The sequence below is a fragment of the Cavia porcellus genome, unplaced genomic scaffold (assembly GCF_034190915.1).
Source record: "Cavia porcellus strain 051 isolate PalLab524CR breed Dunkin Hartley unplaced genomic scaffold, mCavPor4.1 scaffold_22, whole genome shotgun sequence".
NCBI classification, from domain to species: Eukaryota; Metazoa; Chordata; class Mammalia; order Rodentia; family Caviidae; genus Cavia; species Cavia porcellus.
Genome location: NW_026947505.1, coordinates 29,934,923 through 29,953,156, shown reverse-complemented (window position 1 = coordinate 29,953,156; position 18,234 = coordinate 29,934,923). Strand labels below are relative to the sequence as shown.

General features: G+C 37.7%; 1 protein-coding gene across 14 annotated transcripts in view; it reads left to right on the top strand.

Moving 5' to 3' along the window:
- The first annotated feature begins 15,217 nt into the window (after nt 1–15,217).
- Nucleotides 15,218–18,234, top strand: part of Ahi1 (Abelson helper integration site 1) — a 187,811-nt gene continuing 184,794 nt past the window's right edge. For 11 of the 14 annotated variants that reach the window (XR_010041922.1, XR_010041923.1, XR_010041921.1 and 8 more), the window contains exon 1: nt 15,218–15,414. The gene's annotated coding sequence lies outside the window, so the exon portion shown is untranslated. Of the gene's footprint in view, nt 15,687–15,719; nt 17,958–18,234 lie in introns of those variants that run through there. The other 3 variants (XM_063232980.1, XM_063232987.1, XM_063232982.1) reach the window with 2 other exon arrangements.

The following is an 18,234-nucleotide window of genomic DNA, read 5'->3' as shown; positions in this document are numbered from 1 at the left end:
AAAAGAAAAAAAAAAGTGTAAAAAAAAATAAATATAAGGTGGCTGAGTGTCTTTGTAGTTGTGTCTTCATCTTCTAAACTGTTCCACAGATCCTCAGGTCTGTTTCACCAATACCATGCTGATTTTTATCACAGTAGCCTTATAGCTTAATTTCAAGTTAGAGATTGTGATGCCTCCTGCCTTGCCTTTGTTGCCTAGGACTGCCTTTGCTATTCTAGGTCTTCTGATTCTAAATGAATTTTAGGAATGTTTTTTCTAGATCTGTGAGGTATGTTAATTGGATTTTGATTGGGATTGTATCTGTATAACAATCTTGAGAATATGACCATTTTTACTATGTTGGTTCTACCTATCCAAGAGCAAAGGATATCTTTCCATTTTCTGACATCATCTATCTTTTATAGAGTAATATAGTTTTCAATATGTAGATCTTTGTTAGGTTGATTCCTAAATATTTTGGAGGTTTTTTCAATGCTATTTTGGGAAGATTATTTCCATAATCTCTCTCTCAATGAGTTTGCTGTTTGTGTTCAGGAGTGCTACTGATTTGTGAGTGTTGACTTTGTATCAGCTACACTGCTGAATGTGCTTATTAACTCTAGTAGTATTTTGATGGAGTTTTAAAATATGGACTCTTAGTCACCAAGTATTGCACAGCCTTGATACTAAAGTCTACAGAAATACCTATTGTATATTGCTACTAAAGAATGTTCTCGGCACAATATCCTTTCATCTAAACATATACTTTTTTAACATGTCTGTGTCAGAAAGTCTTGCAGTGCAAATTATTCTAGGAAATATGTTGGAATCATGTCAGGATTATCTAACTCTTAATCCCTTGAGCAAGATTTCTTCCTAGACAATTATAGCCATATAAATGCAATATTGTTAAATATAAAATCAAAATATTGATGTTTCTAACTCAAACATAATACAAGTATGTAAAATTAATAAAAATACTTATCTGGTATATAGCACATTTCATTCTGCTGTCCACTAATACCTACAAAGTGTGATAGAATATATGCTAAATGTTTAAATCTTTAAAAAATACTCTATATGACACAGTGCCATTAATTTCCCTCAAAATACACTCCCTGTGAACACACTTATCTAGTCATACTTACCATTTTCTGAAGCAGATCTGGAAATCCACTTTCATGAATGTCTTTAGTTGCACTGCTGTGGCTACCTCCATGTACAGAATCAATTCAAAACCTTTTACCTTTCATAGTCATTTTTATTTTGAGGAAAAGCTAAAAGTCATATGGTCTGCGATCTGGTAAATAAGGTGGATGAGGATACACCATAACCTTTTTATTTGACAGAAATTACAGAAAATGTTTGATCAATAAGAGGTGATCAACATCTTGGTGAATGTTTAAAAAATTCACTATAGTAACACATACGGTGTCATAAATCCCCTTCAAAATGCTCCCCATCACTTCTAACATACCTAACTCATAATTCTTGGTAATTTGTCTGTTATGGTACTAAGTTTTTTAAACGTGAACATTTATCATGTTTTCTACCAGCCACTGTATCTGAAAAAAATTTAAGTGTATAATTAAACTTCAACATTAGAAGGCTTATGAAAAAAGTCTGATAATGCCAGAATTGGCCTTGTTCTTATCTTTTATATACAGGCATACTTTTTTTTCTGTTTTCATTATAGTAAGTGTACTAGAAAATGTAAACTTTGTTCTATACTGATCACAACTCTGGAACATTTGTAAAATGAAAAGTCAAAGTTGATTTATTCCAGGTGTCTTTTGACAGAAATGGCACATCAAGAACTGGTAAAATGTTGTAAGACTTTTATTGCAAATAAAATTTACATATACTTTCAAAACGAGAAGTTGGGAAAGTGGTCATCTTTGAATGTCTTCATTGTTACAGTAAGACACTAAATTTGTCATGTCACAGAATAGTGGAGAAATAATTTAAATGTTTAGTATATGCATTTAGACATATAGGCTTTTAGAGATAGTTTTCCCTTTGTCCCGCAGACAATTTTACAGTTCTTAAAACAATAATATTTTATTTCAACTTTCAGTTTGAAACAGGTTTAAGCACACAGCAGCACATGTTGAATTTTTAGTAAAGTCAGTTCAATTTTGTGAGTTTGGGCTTTCTATTCTCTATTTGAATGTATTTTTTGAAAAGGATATCAGTACCTGGAACAGTGCCATGAGTACAGAAGAGGTCTGATACATATTTATCACACTGAAGTTAAAAGAAACACTGATTTGTTGCACTGTGCATGATATGTTAGATTAGGATCATACTGCTTGCAAAAAGCATATAAGCATTGGGTGCAGCATCTGAATCCTAGACAATATTTGAAAATGGCTGTTTTTCAAGAGATCTAATACTCTACAGAAAGGATAAAAATGTTACTTATCACTACGATTAAGAGTATTAAAATCTAAAGAACTGTTACATAAGCAGGCTTCATAGAATGCTGGAAAATATTAGTTTTAATTTTTGATATTGTGATCTTATTGGTGTTGGCAACATAGCCATAAGAGAATGCTAGCTATGAATCTGTACGAAGAAAGAAAACCAAGATGTACAGGGATAGTCAGGAGCAGCCTGACTTAGAGCTCCTCCAATTTCAGCATCTAAGAAGACCCATCAATCCTGAATCCAAACCACATTACTGTTCCAGTCACCACCTCAAACAAGCCATGTGGGGGATGGCACCAGGAATTGGTTTGGTGTGGGAGGGGCTGCCTGGGTTGTAACAGAGCTTTCTCTAGGGGGCTGCAGAGAGAACCTGGGATAAGATCCAGAACCCTTAGAGAGGAGAGGCTGGCAAGTGTAGGCAGTTTTCAGGCCTAAATCATCTGGCTGGGGTTCAAGGCTAGAATCTATTTGAACAGATAATGATGAGCAAACAAAGAACAGAGGTTCACACTGGGGTTAGGGTCAAGAATGAGGGGCTTGAGGATGGAAGCCATGCCCCCTCCTAACCTCACCCTTTAAGTTACTGGCTGATTTGGTGGAACTCAGACTGAGACAATGGTAACTGATGTAAAAAAAACCTAAAGCTTATATCATTTGAATTTGCTCACCTAAAGCCAGTGGTCTGAGCAACTATTTAGAGGATAACAATATGCAATAGAGGAACTATGGTAGATTCCCTACTATCTTAGTTTTGAAATCCAGTATCGGGTTTTTACTGTTTTGTTTTATTTCATTTTATTGTTCTGTTTTATTCCCTTTAAAGTTAAAAAAAAAGAATGAGGGGCTTTATGTAGGTGGTCAGACAGACATTTATACAGAGCTCATTCAATAGCAGAATTAAGAAAACAGATACATTTCACTTTCCAATTAGTAGGAGCAGAACTCCTAAAATCCTGCCAACTTTGGATTTCAGTTCAGTAACAACTTGATGATCCTGTGTCTGTAGGCTGACATTTTTAGTATCTGATGCTGGCATTGTTTTGTAAGATCTTTCAATGTGGGGCATTAATTTTTATCCTGGAAAAAATTTAAACAAATATAAAACTATATTAAAATTGACTATATAATAATATGTCATCTTCTCAAAAGTAATATATTTTTCTGTTTACTGGAGTATACTATGTGCCTGGCTGGCACAGAGTTAGAATTTAAAAGGTATTTGTTGAATGAAAGAATGAATTAACCAAATATTTACCAAGTATTGCCATGGGATCTATACAACGTGGCGATGACTCACTCTTCTAGTTCCATTATATTTTAATTTTTTAAAAGTCACCATGATACTATAACTCTAGATCAACAATAGGCAGAAACACATCAAATGGTTTTTATGTGTTTATTCTACTAAAAAAAGGAAATTTTTATGATTAAATTTTATTGAATTTTATCATGAAAATCCGAAAGGGAAGATGATGACAGTTAGTTTTATGTATTAATTGAACTAACTCATTGCCTGACCAGATATTTTATTCAACATTATACTGGGTGTTTCTGAGAGAGTACTTTTGGCTGAGTTTAAAATTGAAATAAATAAGCTATGTAAAGCAGATTGCCCTGTTACGTGAGAGGTCTCATGCAATCAACTAAAACCTAGAATGGAACAGAAAGACTGACCATCTCATGAATATTGAAACATTGGCTTTTCCTAAGTTTTACACTGGCCAACCTGTGGAGTGGAACTCTACCATTGGCTCTTCTGAGTCTCCAACTTTCTACCTGCAGCTTTTAGGACTTAGCCTGCATACTCTTATGAGCCAGTTTCTTATTATACATTCATATATACATCCCATTCTTCATATTTCTCTGGAGAAGCCTTACTAATATAGGGAGTTACAGAACTGGCAAGTTTGCTAGCTCGACAGCATTAAAGACCAGATTCTTGTCACATTGTTGTTCTGCCATATAAGCACCTTGGCTTGACAATTTATGCCAGTCCTCCTCATGGCCTAAGTGATTGCAGCAGCTCTAGACATCACTTCTTCACCCAGCCATATCCAGAGTCAGAATAAAGTTAGTTTTGTATTGCTAAGAGCAAGGTTTTCTGAGAAGCAACCAGAGTCTACATCCCATCTTTCATTGGCTAGACGAATCACATGACACTTCCTAAACCAATCTCTGGAAAAATTATCATTAGCTAAGAATATTATCATTATCATTAGCTAAGAAAATTATCATTAGCTAAGAATAACCATTTCTCTTTTTGAGATAGGAGATCTGAGTCACTTCCCTTGAGCCCATGGCTAAATAGATGAACAACAGAACAAGTTTGAACAGCAAAGAAAAAAGGGATAAATGGGCTTTTGAGCAAATACCTCCTTGCTCTACTTATCCTGCCTTAGCTTCCATTTCCATTCAGGTGAGAAGATTGAATTTTTCTCATAGTTTTGAGCCTCAAAACTTGCTTTTCTAAGTGATCAGTTGAGAACAAATGATATGACTGATTAGTGATCATGGCCGTCAGCAAGATTGTAGCATATATGCTATCTATTGCTATCACTACTTAGAAATCTGCAGTCATAATCATGGGAAAGCAGTAAAAATGTTTGAAAAGATAACAGCAAGCAAAATATAATAATGGTCAACGTTGCATAAGTTAAAAACATTTTCTTTCTATCACTTTGTTCCTATATATTTTTAAGTTAATTTTATTGGTACATTTTAGATATACATAATGATCACATTCATCATAGGAAATTTGTACATAATATATCTTGATACTTCTTCCCCAATCCCCTCCTCTCCCTTCAACCCTTCTTCCCCTTATTATTTACAAAAGCTTTTTTCATTTTCCCTCTTCCATTCTCTTCATTCTTACCTTAAATGGGAGGTATCAAATAAAACTGTTATATGTACTATTACCCTGAAAACATGAAAATTTTGAACATTTGGGGGCCGTGGTGGAACAAATTGAAAAATATTAAAATGCAAAATAAAAAAGAAAAGTAATTGAACTCTTTTACATAACCTGCCTTACTCTACTTTCTCCGACTTTAGCTTAATTTGATTTTATTCAGACCATCTAGCGAACAACTCATTTGAAGTAAATTATATAAGCCATAGCCAAAATTCTTAACTGACTACACACATTTATTTCCTTTCTTCCCAATAAACCAATCAGTGGTCATAAAGAAAACACAAACACGCATAGCAATATGTCTATACCTATATTCAGACATATTATCTATCTTTGATTGAGATAAAGACACAAACAGAGAAAAAGAGAACGTGTAAAATTACAGAAAGGAAGCTCTTGGTAGACAAAAAATGTCATCAAATTTTTTCTCTCTTTCCTTTGATTTTGCAGTAATGGGGATTGAGCTCATGGCCTTTGCGGGGAGCTATATTCCTCTAAAAATATATTCCTTTAAAAAAATTCTAATATTTCCTTTATTTAGTGACAGCGTTTTGATAAGTCAATAAATTGCCCAGGCTGGGCTCAAACCTCTCATTCTTCTTCTTAGCCTTCCAGAGTGCTGGGATTGTAGGCATGAGTTACATACACAAATTTCTTAAAAGGATACTTAAGCAGCTAGAAGAATGGTATAATGAGTTGAACGACGGCACCTATGTCCATGTCTTATTCCCAGGGACTGTGAAAGTTATCCTGTCTGGTAAAAGGTCTTTGCAGATACAAACAAGATTAAAGGTCTCCAGATCATCCCAAATTTTCTAACTGGGTTCTAAATTCAATGATAAGCATACTTACAGGGATAAGCCAGAGACAACAGATTATACAGACAGAAGAAAGAGATTCACAGAGGCGGAGATTAGAGGTATCTGGCTATAAGCAATGGAATGCCAAAGCCACTAGAAGGCGGGTGAAATCAGAAACATATCCTTCCCCAGGGCCTTTGAAGGAAGAACTGCTTATAACTTGATTTTTTACTACTGGAGCCAATACTTTTTGTTTTGAGTTAAGGTTCATGAAGGAATACTTTTTGTTTTAAACTACCATTTTTATAGTGTTTTGTTACAGCCACAAGAAGCTAACGTAAGTAGTATATAAAGAAGCAGAGAAAAATCAGCCTTGCAGATATATAGAAATGTTCAGAAAATATCAATAGCAAAGAGGTAGCATAATATGGAACTAAAAGTGGAGAACTATTTTCTTTCCTTTTCCCTTCTGTCCTTTCTCCTTTCTCCCATCTTAGTTCTTTTTTCCTTTTGAACAATTTCTTCCCAATTCTTGATATCTTGATATCTAATATACATTTTGGACCTTATTTACTCTTTCACATTCTCACACCAGGGAGACAATAAGACATTTACACATGTGAGTCTGATTTATCTCATTTACGTGTATGGTCTCAAGTCACATCCACTTGCTATAAAAGTCTCAAGTTTATCATTCTTTATGGACTAGTAGTAATCCACCGATTAACAATACATCTTTTTTATCCATTCCTTAGTTGAATGCCTTATTTTAAAAAAATGAAAAATAACTAAGGAACCCCAGATATTTTTTGAATTCTTAAATTTTTAAATTTCAGAGTTTAAAAGTGACCAAGAGAAGTAAACAGGAAAAAAACATCTATAGAAAAAGTTGAAATTATTTAAGGATTAAGAAAGGACAAAAAAAGAAAATTTATTGAGTATGCTCAGTAATAGTTATGCCAGTTTACAGTTCATTGCCTTTTCAGTTCCAATCATCCCTCCTCATCACTTGGGCCTTGAAGGAAAAAACTGGAATGTTGGGAGAAAAATACTAGCATAAAAAACTGCAATGTTGGCAGAAAAGGAAGTGTTTTTTAAATTTTATTTTAAATTACTTTATTGAGGGATGACTGAGATATGAAAAGCTATATACACTTAATAACAATCTGATGAGTCTGGAAATAAGTATTCACCTATGAAATCATCACTGCCATAAAAGCCATAAACATATCCATCTCCTTCCAACATTTCCTTCCTTCTGTACCTTTTGTGGCAAAGTACTTGACAGAAAATCTAATCTCTCATTAAAACTTAATTCTACAATACAATATCGTTAGCTCTAGACACTATGTTGTATATCAGTGATCTTTTAGAGCTTTCATAACAAACAGCCCACAACTGCATGCATACCATATGTTCACCACCAGAGCTATATACCACAGCAAATCTACAGAACTTATTTACCTTACATAACAGAAACTTTGTATCTTTTAATTATCACTTCCCCTTTCCCTCTGGCAACCACCAATCTATTTTCTCCTTGTGTGAATTTTACTATTTTAGATTTCACATAAATATGAAACATATATATTTGTGTTTCTGTGTCTGGCTTATTTCACTTAGAATGTTCTCCATATTCATTTATGCCATAACAAATGGCAAGATCTTCATCATCTTCTCCTTCTCCTTTTTTGCGGGGGAGGGATACCGAGATCGAACTCATGACCTTACGTTTGCCAGGCAGGCACTTATGCCACTGAACTAAATTCCTGGCCCTGATCTTCTTCGTTGTTAAAATCATGTAGTACTCCACTATATGTATATACTATATTTTCTTCATATAGTTCATCTGTAAATAAACATTCAGGTTAGCCACACACCTCTTAACAACCAATCGGTCAATGAAGCCATCAAAAAAGGAAACTAAACAGCATTGTGAAACAAATATAGAAACACAACTAAAACTATGGTTGAAGCAAAAGCAGTTCTAAGAGAGAAGTTTACAGCAATAAATGCCTATTGAAAGGTTAAAAGTGGGCTGTTGAAAAGGTTAAAATCTTAAACAAAAAATCTAAACTCACATTGTAAGGAATTGGGAAAAAATAAACCTGAAATTACTAGAAAGAAGTAAATAATAAAGATTAGAGTAGAAATAAATGAAATAAACATTAAAAAACAAGAGTTGCTTATCTTTTGAAACATAAAGTTGGTAAATCTTTAGCCAGATGGACCAAGGCAAAGAAGAGAAGATTCAAGTAAATAAAATTATAAATAAAAGAGGAAACATTAAATTTAATGAGACTAGAGAAGACAGACTTGGGAAGTGAAGAGCACACAGAGTGTGCTCCTGAGACTGTGGCCCGTGTTGTAGATCCCAAGCCCGGGCTCCAACTAGGGCAGGATTCAGAACCTGTGTTTCAAACTGGAATCAGAGGAAAACTTGACTCCTTCCAGTTGCTGCATCTCTCTCCATAGGCAAAAAAATTCCCAGCACACTTTTTTTCTGTACAAGAAAAATTTTGAGTCTTCCGGTAAAGATGGTGGATAGATAAAAGCAGATTATAGAGGCTCCCTGAGACAGACAACTCAGATGCCAAAATAACACATCGTGAGGAGTCCTGGACAGAGGGAGATGGATCCTCTTGACTTGGGAAGAAACTAAAGCAAAAAGAACCAGTCAAACATGCAGTCCCGGGGCTACTATTAAGGCAGCTAAGACTCTGTGCTCTTGTGTGCCCAAATTCTCACCACTTCGAGTCACTGGAACCACAGTTGCACTGAAGTGCAGTCGCACTGAAGCTGGAGGTCAGCAAGCCCAAAGGTGAACTCACCTGCAGTGAGTGCTAGGAATAAAACCCTTCCACAGGAAAGGGGCACCAATGGGACAACATTTTGGAATCAGGCAGGACTGGCAAGAACAAGGAACAGCAGTGACTTCAGTCAGTTGTTCCCTTCCCAGACGAGATTGGTGGACTATGCTTGGCCTAGGTCACGCCCTGGCTGAGACCCAATAAGCTGTCCCAAACCAGTTCCCTACCCGGCACACACTAATGCAGTGAAGGCCTCAGCAGGTTGACTGACCCGGAGGGGAGGAGCCAGCGTACACCGCCACTGTTTGCACTTCAATAACACACTGGAGTGGGCAGGATCACCTAGCCAGCGTGCTGCAGAAGAACCGTAACCAACAAGGAAAGGGATTGGGACCTCTATACACCTGTATGGAAGAAACAAAAAGTATGAGAAGAGGAAGCAACAAGAAAAAGTCTCATCCCCCAACCCTGAGAACATTGATCCAGGAGAGGTAAATACAAAAGAGATTGAGGACAGCAAACATGCAATATCAGACATGGCATCAGTGGATATAAAGAGATATCTCAGGTCCTTATAGACGAGTTAGTTAACTAAGTAAAGCAAGATATAAGTAGATTAATAAAAGAATTGCTAAGCACCTCTCAAGAAGACACAGATGGAAGAATGAAGGAGCACAAAAAACGAGACAAATGTTTGATGAAGACTATAAAGAAAACATAGAATATATGAAGCAAGTTCAAAGAGATTACCAGGAAGTAAAAAACTCCATTGAAAGTTGGCAAAACTGCTTGAAAGAAACTAAGGATAGATTATCCAAACTGGAAGACAGGTTTGCAATGTAGGATCATGAAAGGAAAAAATTCTTAAAAATAACAAGGAAACAGGCAGTAACAATGCAAAGGCTAGAAGATGACAAGAGGATCAATAACTTAAGAATAAAGAATGTTGGGGCTGGGGATTTAGCTCAGCGGCATAAGCGTCTGCCTTGCAAGCAGGCAATTGTGAGTTCAATCCCCAGTACCGATAAAAAAGAAAAAGACAAAAAAAAAAAAAAAGACTAAAGAATGTGAATGAGGCAAGGGTACAAACAAAGGAACTACAAAGGCTATTCACAGAAATAATTAAGGAAAATTTCCCAAGCATAGGAAAAGGAAATGATATTCAGATGTATGAGGCATACAGAACTCCAGCCACCTACAACCAAAATAGAGCTACACCCAGGCATATAATAATCAAGAACCCAGAAATTCAATATAAGAACAGAATATTAAAAGCCATCAGAACAAGAAACAGATCACCTCTAAAGGAAAACCCATCAAAATCACGGCAGACTTCTTGAAATAGACCATTAAATCAAGAAGAGCTTGGTGAGAAGTATTCCAAGCCCTGAAAGAAAATATCCTCCAGCCTAGATTGATGTACCCTGAAAAACTCTCTCTAGAAATTAATGGAGAAACAAGATGCTTCCAAGACAAAGAGGAACTGGGGGAATTCAAGACCACCAATCCAACTCTACAAAGAATACTGAAGGACATTCTAGAGAGAGAGAAACGTACCAGGATTCCAGGAACAGTGGCAGAGAGCCCTCAATGAATGGAGCAGAAAGTGGAATGAAGAAAAAAATGCTTTTCATATCCAGGTACAGCAAGTGCCCAAGATAAATTGGACATCTCATCACAATAGGTCAAAATCAAGGATCAAAATCTGAAACCTATCTGCAAACCTACCAGGATCTTCCAAAAATCAGCCTAAACCTTCTTTCTACTGTTAGGTATCTGCTACTAAAAAAAATGAACCTGGTTTTGAGTAATGCCTTCTATTCCTGGCACCTTGTTTAGGATCCGGATGAGATGTTAGTTGGAAGAGTAAGAAACTCCATCCCAAGTATGCTCTGTGAGGCTAAAAGCAGTTTGATGAGTAAGAGGAGGGGGCCGGGGAATCCGGAATCTCTCTCAGGAGCTAGCCTCGGGTGGAGGTTCTGAGTTATTTGAGGAGGATGGGACTGATTTACTCATTAGTGGATTTTAAGTGATCAAGGAGACCACCTAGTGTGATTATTTTCATTAAACATATTGCCCTGAGAGACAGTGAGCCTCTGAGGACAGGACTGTCAATGATACCTATTTCCTTTTCCTTTAGGGTCTCTTTAAGTATACCATAGCTCTTGTGTCTTTCCACAGGTAGTTCTAAAAGTCTCAACGTAAGGGATTTCACATCACTTTCCTTACCTTTTACAAAAAAAGAACTGAAAAATAGAATTATAATTTAGATTGCCATTCTGCATTTCCTAGTTTTTGTTGGACCCAAACAGTATTGCAATAGAAGGTAAGTTGCTCTTTTTTCAGATAATCAGGGTCAAACTGCTCCCAGTTTTTAAGGATGCTAAGAGTGGGGTCACTGTTAGGTATCTGCTACTAAAAAAAGTGAACCTGGTTTTGAGTAGTGCCTTCTATTCCTGGCACCTTTTTTAGGATCACGATGAGATGTTAGTTGGTGTTTCTCATGTATATGTCATGGGGCCTCTATGTTACTAGGTGTGGAGGATGCTGTTTTAGAGGGTCTTTCCAATCTCTTGTCTGTGCAGTCGGTGCACTGGCTGAGCCAGCTGAAAGGACTTCTTGACCTGCAGCAGCCTCTGGTCTACTCCCTTGGCTCTGGATGAGCCCTGCCCATGCTAGGTTGCAGATGGTTAACAGTCCAGGAGCCCTGTCTCCTCTCCCCAGCCTCGTCACACTCCAGCCAGCCCACAAGTGAGATCCCATGCATGGCACCCAGAATATGGCTACTGCAAACGTGTTCTGAATCCTTAAAATTCCATTAAAAATCAGATAACATTATTATAATTACAAATATAATTGCTAAAGTAAATTTAAGAGATCATTAGAAGACTGAGAAAATCTCCCAGAAAGAGAGAACAATTGGAGATGGAAAATACAGGAAGTGAGCTCGGCATGTGGAAGTGGGTAAAGGGCAATGTAAGGCTGCCAATTCTTCATCTTACACAGTTGGGTGATAAGAGATGCTACCTATAGGTAGTAAAAATAAAAGGGTGAATAGATTATTTAAACACACAGAAGTAAACAAAATGTTTTAAGCATACAGAGATAAACAAAATATTTAAAACACACAAAGATAACTAAAGAAAATGAATATAATAGTTTAGTGCTTTAAATATATTAGCTCATTTGTCCCCACAATAGTTACCTGTGGAATGAACTATTATTATCCCCATTTTACAGATGAGGAAAAAGGCTCAGAAAGCTTAAGTTGCCTAATGTCACACAGTGAGATCTCAAAATCTGTGTTCTTATTTATTTTACAATAATACCTCTTTATGTGACTTTTGGGGAAAAATAGATAAGGAAGCTGGATGATAGTGTATGTGACTTAAATTAATGTTTCTCTTAGTAATACATCAAGGCCAAGGATTTAGCTCAGCAGCACAAGCACCTGCCTGGCAAATGTAAGATTGTGAGTTTGCCCGGTTCCAAAAAAATGCAATAAAATAAATAAATATTTATTTTAAATTGATAAATCATAAATAGTGATAAGGGTGGTGATCACCAGAAGAAACAAAACCAGAAACTAAGGGGCCTGGTCTCAGAACTAGGTCTGTGAGAAAGTATGTAGGAAAAGGAAAGTATGTGAGAAATTAGAGGTATTTCCCCTTATGAGCCTGCTGTATTATCTTTTTCTCTTTTTTTTTGGTATCGGGAACTGAACTCACGACCTCATAACTTGCTAGGCAGGTGCTGTGCCTCTGAGTTATAACCCCAGCTCTTACAAGGGGATATCTTGATCTTAGATTTTTTTGTTGTTGTTGGGCTTGCCAGGCAGGCACTGTGCCACTGAGCAATATCTCTCACCCTCCCTTGTTGTATTATTAATAAGCACTTTAATAATTTAAACATTTGAAAGATATCAAATTATGAACTATCACTGATAAAAAATAAAAATAAAGCTGGGCATGGTTGCACATGCCTGTAGTTCCAGCACTCCAGAGATTGAGGCAGGAAGATTATTGAGAGTACAAGAACAGTCTGGGCTACAAAGTGAGCTCAAGGCCAGCCTGAACTGCAAGTGAGACCCTGTGCTCAAAAAAAAAAAAAAAAAAAAAAAGGTAAAAATGGAGTCATTAAACTAAACATTCACTACATAGAGCCCGTGTCAAACAAACAATCTGAAACCCTCAAAAGGCCACATCAACAAAGAGAAATAAGGTTTCTCAAGCTAAAATTTGAGTGGAAAAAAAAATCTCCTCTGAGTTGTAAACTTTTGTAAACTTACAAAAGATCTGAGTGCCAATCTATGCTAACATAGATGCTTGGTGTTGGCCTGAGTAATTTAAAAAAATGAAGTTGCCATTACATGAGATAAAGAAAGCTTCAATGTAAGAGAAATCATTCAGTATTTAACCTTCTGTGTCTGATTTGTTTCATTCTGCATTGTAGTCTCAAGGTACATCTACTTTCCTAAAAAGGACTCACATGTATCCTTCTTTATGGCTGAGTAGTACTCTACAGTATATATGTAACACATTCTCTTTACCCATTCTCAGTGTATATTTTCTTTTTTTCTTTTCTTTTCTTTTTTTTTTTTTTTTTTTTTTTTTTTTTGTTTTTTTCCTTTTTACCAGTACCAGGGATCCAACTCACGGCTACCTGCTTGCAAGGCAGGCGCTTATGCCGCTGAGCTAAATCCCCAGCCTCTTAGTGTATATTTTCTAAAAATCTAGCTATCTGCTAAATAGTCATTGAAATTAGGAAGTTAACATTATTTTAAAAATTATTAACATCATCTAGGGTTGTAGCTCTGTGGTGATGTGGTTGTTTTGTATGGTACATACAATTTACTACTGCACAAAATCATATGGTATACATAATTTGATGATGTCTGAAACTGAAGTAAGGTAATAGTAAAATTATTCAGAGAGCTGGAGTATCTTGTATTCCAGGTAAATAATTAGATTTTCTCCTATAGACAGCCTCGGAAGAACTTTCAGGCAGCTGGCGTTATTAGCTTCAGATTTTTATTTTTTTATTTTTTTGGTCTTTTTCATTTTTATCAGTACCGGGGATCGAACTCACGACTGCAAGGCAGGCGCTTATGCCACTGAGCTAAATCCCCAGCCCCCTAGCTTCAGATTTTTAATGAGGTCATCCCTGTAGTAATGTGGAGAATGGAATTTATTCGTCAAAATTGGAACAAAGGGGTCATTTCACAATTACCATGGTGAGACGGGTGGTGCCCAGCGGCTGGCAGTTGAGATGGACGTGATTCGGTAGATTACTTAGGATCTAAATCTAACTCTAATGGGGTACGTTCCTAAAACAGCAAGAAAAGTGGTGGCTGAAAGACAGAAATCTAGAAGGGAAGCAGAGTTAGAGCTGAAAGTGTAACAGCTTAATTCGGCACACCCGGATTGATTACTACCTCTCATTGTCTCCAAGATTTTCAGCAAACAAATGAGATTTGCTTTGTAAAGTGTGAAGATACCAAAGACTGGAAAAGCTAGCCTCCAAAGAAATACACGTAACTCACCATACAATGAGAGCAACAGGTTATGGTGCTAACTGCAGAAAATGGTCTTCAATTCACGATTGGCTAATGCGTCTCGTATTTTTCCCTCTCTAGTGACTCACACACATTAAAAAAAAAAAAAAAAAAAAGGCGCCTGCAGTAGAAATTAGCAAAGTGGAGAAAGAAAGGGCGTTTGGTGAAGATGACGTTTACATTTTTGTCTGGTTTTCAACCGTAAGATAACTCAGCGAACCTTGGCAAATTTTGTTACTCCTAAGATTGCGTCTCTGGGAGAGCGCTTTCTCCATGCTTAAAATCACATTTCACTTCGCGGGAACGAGCCCACGTGTGCGGAGGCGAGGTGACGAATCTATTTTCTCCCTTCATTACCTCTCAGTCGTTTGTGTTAGTTACTCCCCGCGGATTCCACCGCGGACTCCAGCTCTGGGGTTCTGTCGCTTCTGTCTGTCCGAGAGCTCAGTACAGAGCTGAGATGTGGAGTTTTAGTGCGGGCGCTCACAGCGCGCCGGCGCACTCCGCGCTCCCTCCCAGGTCCTGGTGGCGCGAGTCTTTCTCGCGCGGGAGCGCGCGGGGAAGCCATCGCCTGCTCGCCAGCAGGCTGAGGTCCGCGGGAACTCGCCTGCGGGGCGGGGCGGGGCGGGGCGGGGCGGGGCGGGCCCACACAGGGCGGGGCCACGGAGAAGGATTGGGCGTGGCCTTGGTCTACGCCCGGAGCCTGGGCCGCCCTGTTGTCATGGGAACGGCAGCGTAGGCCGTCCTGACGTCAATTGGTAGCGCGCTGCCTGCACGGCTTTCCCGGCCTCCTCTCAGAGCCCAAATTGCTGGAGGCTAGTGTGGGTTAGCCTCGGGTTTCCGATACCAACTCAGACTGGGGAGGGGAGCCGCTTAGCTCGCCTGGCTGTCACCTCCGGCGGAGCAGCCACCTCTGAGCTCTCCTTCGTGAGTACCCGGCGGGTGCGCCGACGGCGAGAGCCGAGATCCGCTCTGGGCCTGCCCGTTCCCCTCGAGGGGCGGCTGGGCTGGGGACTGCTGGGGGCCGCCCTGTGCCCTGTTAGGCCGAGCACGGGCCGGGTGCTGAGGATGCGAATTTTGAGATAGTGCTGCATACTTTTCGGGGCTCGCAGTCTCGGAGTGTCCAGCCAGATCCTCTTATAGTGAATTCAGCCTGCGTTTCCTACTCCTGATTCTGGCTTAGATACTTTTTTAAACAAGTGGGTATTAAGAACTTTTATTTTCTTTTAGAGTGTCAGCCTGGTGCTGAATCTGAAACCTGTGAGATGCCTTCTTAATCACGCCTCATGAAAAATGATATATGTGTGATATTTGTAAGAGTCAAATTATATTAACTAGGTCGTTCTGATAGGCATAAAGATGAAGAAAAGCTATAAAATAAAGAATGTAGGCTGTTTAGGGGTCTCTATCAAATGATAAAGCTGCATTTCACCATTACTGTGAAATAAGGCTTTTCCTATTTTGGAGAAAGGAATGCTTACAGATTTTCCACCTGTGGCATTAACTTTTGGTGCTCCTGCGTGGGAAGTCAGGAAGATTGCTGGGTAGAAATGCCCTAGGACATTTTTAAAAAAATATTTGAAAGACATTAAAATACAGCAATTTAAAAATGATATTTAGAATCTTATTTATGAAAACTATTGTTGATTTATTAATTGCATTATGTAAACACTGATTTTGTTTTGGGGGGAGTTATTTTTAGTAAATTTGGTCAAGGGGTATGTTATCCAAGCCTCACTACTTTCTCTCTTTTTTTGGAATTCAAACTCACAACTGCACACTTGCAAGGCAGGCATTTAGGCCGCTGAGCTAAATGCCCAGATGCTCACTACCTTTTTTTAGTTTTATTCTTTAGTAACATATAGCTAGATAATCAGGTGGTCAGGGGAAAAGAAAATGATATAAAATGTAATCAGGTTCTTTTTTATGTGTAATATCTATTAGAAACTCCTATAAATGACTTTGAAAGGAGAATTTAAAAAAAATAATGGCATATATGAGGTTCAAAGATTGTTTTATCAAAGTCTGATCTTAAAAATCAACTGTTAGTCATTGTGTAGTATGCTTTCTGTAGTACAAGTGATTTAGAGGATGATTCTTTCGGCAATGTATTTGCCATGCTGGTTTTTTTTTGGTACGGGAAATTGAACCCAGCCCCTCACACTTGCCAAGCAAGCGTTGTGCCACTGAGCTACATCTCTGGCCCTGCCACGCCATTAAATATTGTTTATTAGTTCAATTATGCATTAAATTTAATGGTTAGAAATGTAAATGTCTAATTTATTTAATCATAGAATTTATTATATAGTTTTTACTTATTGAATGGGCATAAAGTAATTTTATTGAGCCCCTGCAAGTATGATTATTTTGCTTTTTGATATTTCCTTTTTCCTTACAATAAGATAGTAGGTATTCAAATTTTTCAGGCAAACAAAACAAACACAACACCAAGACTAGCGAATTAAGTAGCTACACATCTGTGTCAAAACAAGAACTCAAGCTTAAATCTTTTTAACCATTGTTACTGCTTTTTTTAAAAAATGGAGATATATAAATAAAGAGAACACAGGCCTGGCCCTCCAACTAGCAGTTTGATAGGGGTTCACAGAACAGTTTAGGCAGCATTAAAATTCTCGGTTGAGGTAAATGGATTAATGAAAATCCAGAAACATAAAAATGGTCTCACTAAACAATTCAGGTTGGCCTTGAATGTAGCTCAGGCTGGCCTGGAACACTCTGTGATCTTCTTGCCTCAGCTTCCTGAGTGGTGGGACTAGGTATGCACCACCACACCCTGAATCTGAAGCAATCTTAAAAAAGAAAATTCCTCCAGTCTTTAGCCCATCAACATTACTGCCCCATGTCACACTGCCTTTGGGGATAAGGTGAAGATAGTTGGAAAAGAATTCTAAGAGGCTCCCATCGACTCAGCATTCATTCATTCCTTAAACCTAACCCAGGTTGCTGCCCCTCAGTAGACAACTTTGGCAACCTGGGACTTCCCGACACAGATCTAGTAGACCCTCTTCAAAACTTGCAGCAATTTTTGATAACACACGCAGTATATGCCACTTCTTTCTTAAAATTATTTCTCTTTCTATTATACTTCTCTGTTTCATTTTTCACCAGTCTCCCTGATAATCTTGTACTTTGTTTTATGGGGTCGTAGAATTGTGCCATTATTTTTTCTCTTTTTCAGCATCTATCACACATATAAACAATTCTCTGCAGCCTAGATATCCCTGTTGAGTGAATATATTCTGTGTGTGCCAAGCATAATATGATTATGTTTTTACTCCTATAATTTTTAAGAGCTTGCCATGCATTGTGCCAGGTGTTTCACTTGCATGTTTTCATTTCATTTTTTTCAGAAATCTTGTGAGTGATTTACTGTTATTATTCTTTGAAAGATGAGGATATTGAAGTTTATACTGATTACTGACAAGTGAAACTTGGAGTTGAATCTAGAGGTCTGATAATGAAGTTGATACTTGTATCTACTTAGAGCCCCTCGGATACCAGATAAACGTGCCCCACGCTAAGCTCCCTAACTGGCCCCATAAGAAGTGCCTGTTATAATTATGACTTACTTTATCGATGCCTTTAATCTGAGTTGCTCTTCTAAAATCATGGAACTCTTTCACCCTCTGAGTAGGTGCTATTGTGCTACTTTTACATGGGAAGACATAAATTGTCCAGAGTCACATAAGAGCTGTGGGAGACCAAGCCTAGGACTTGAGGTTTTAA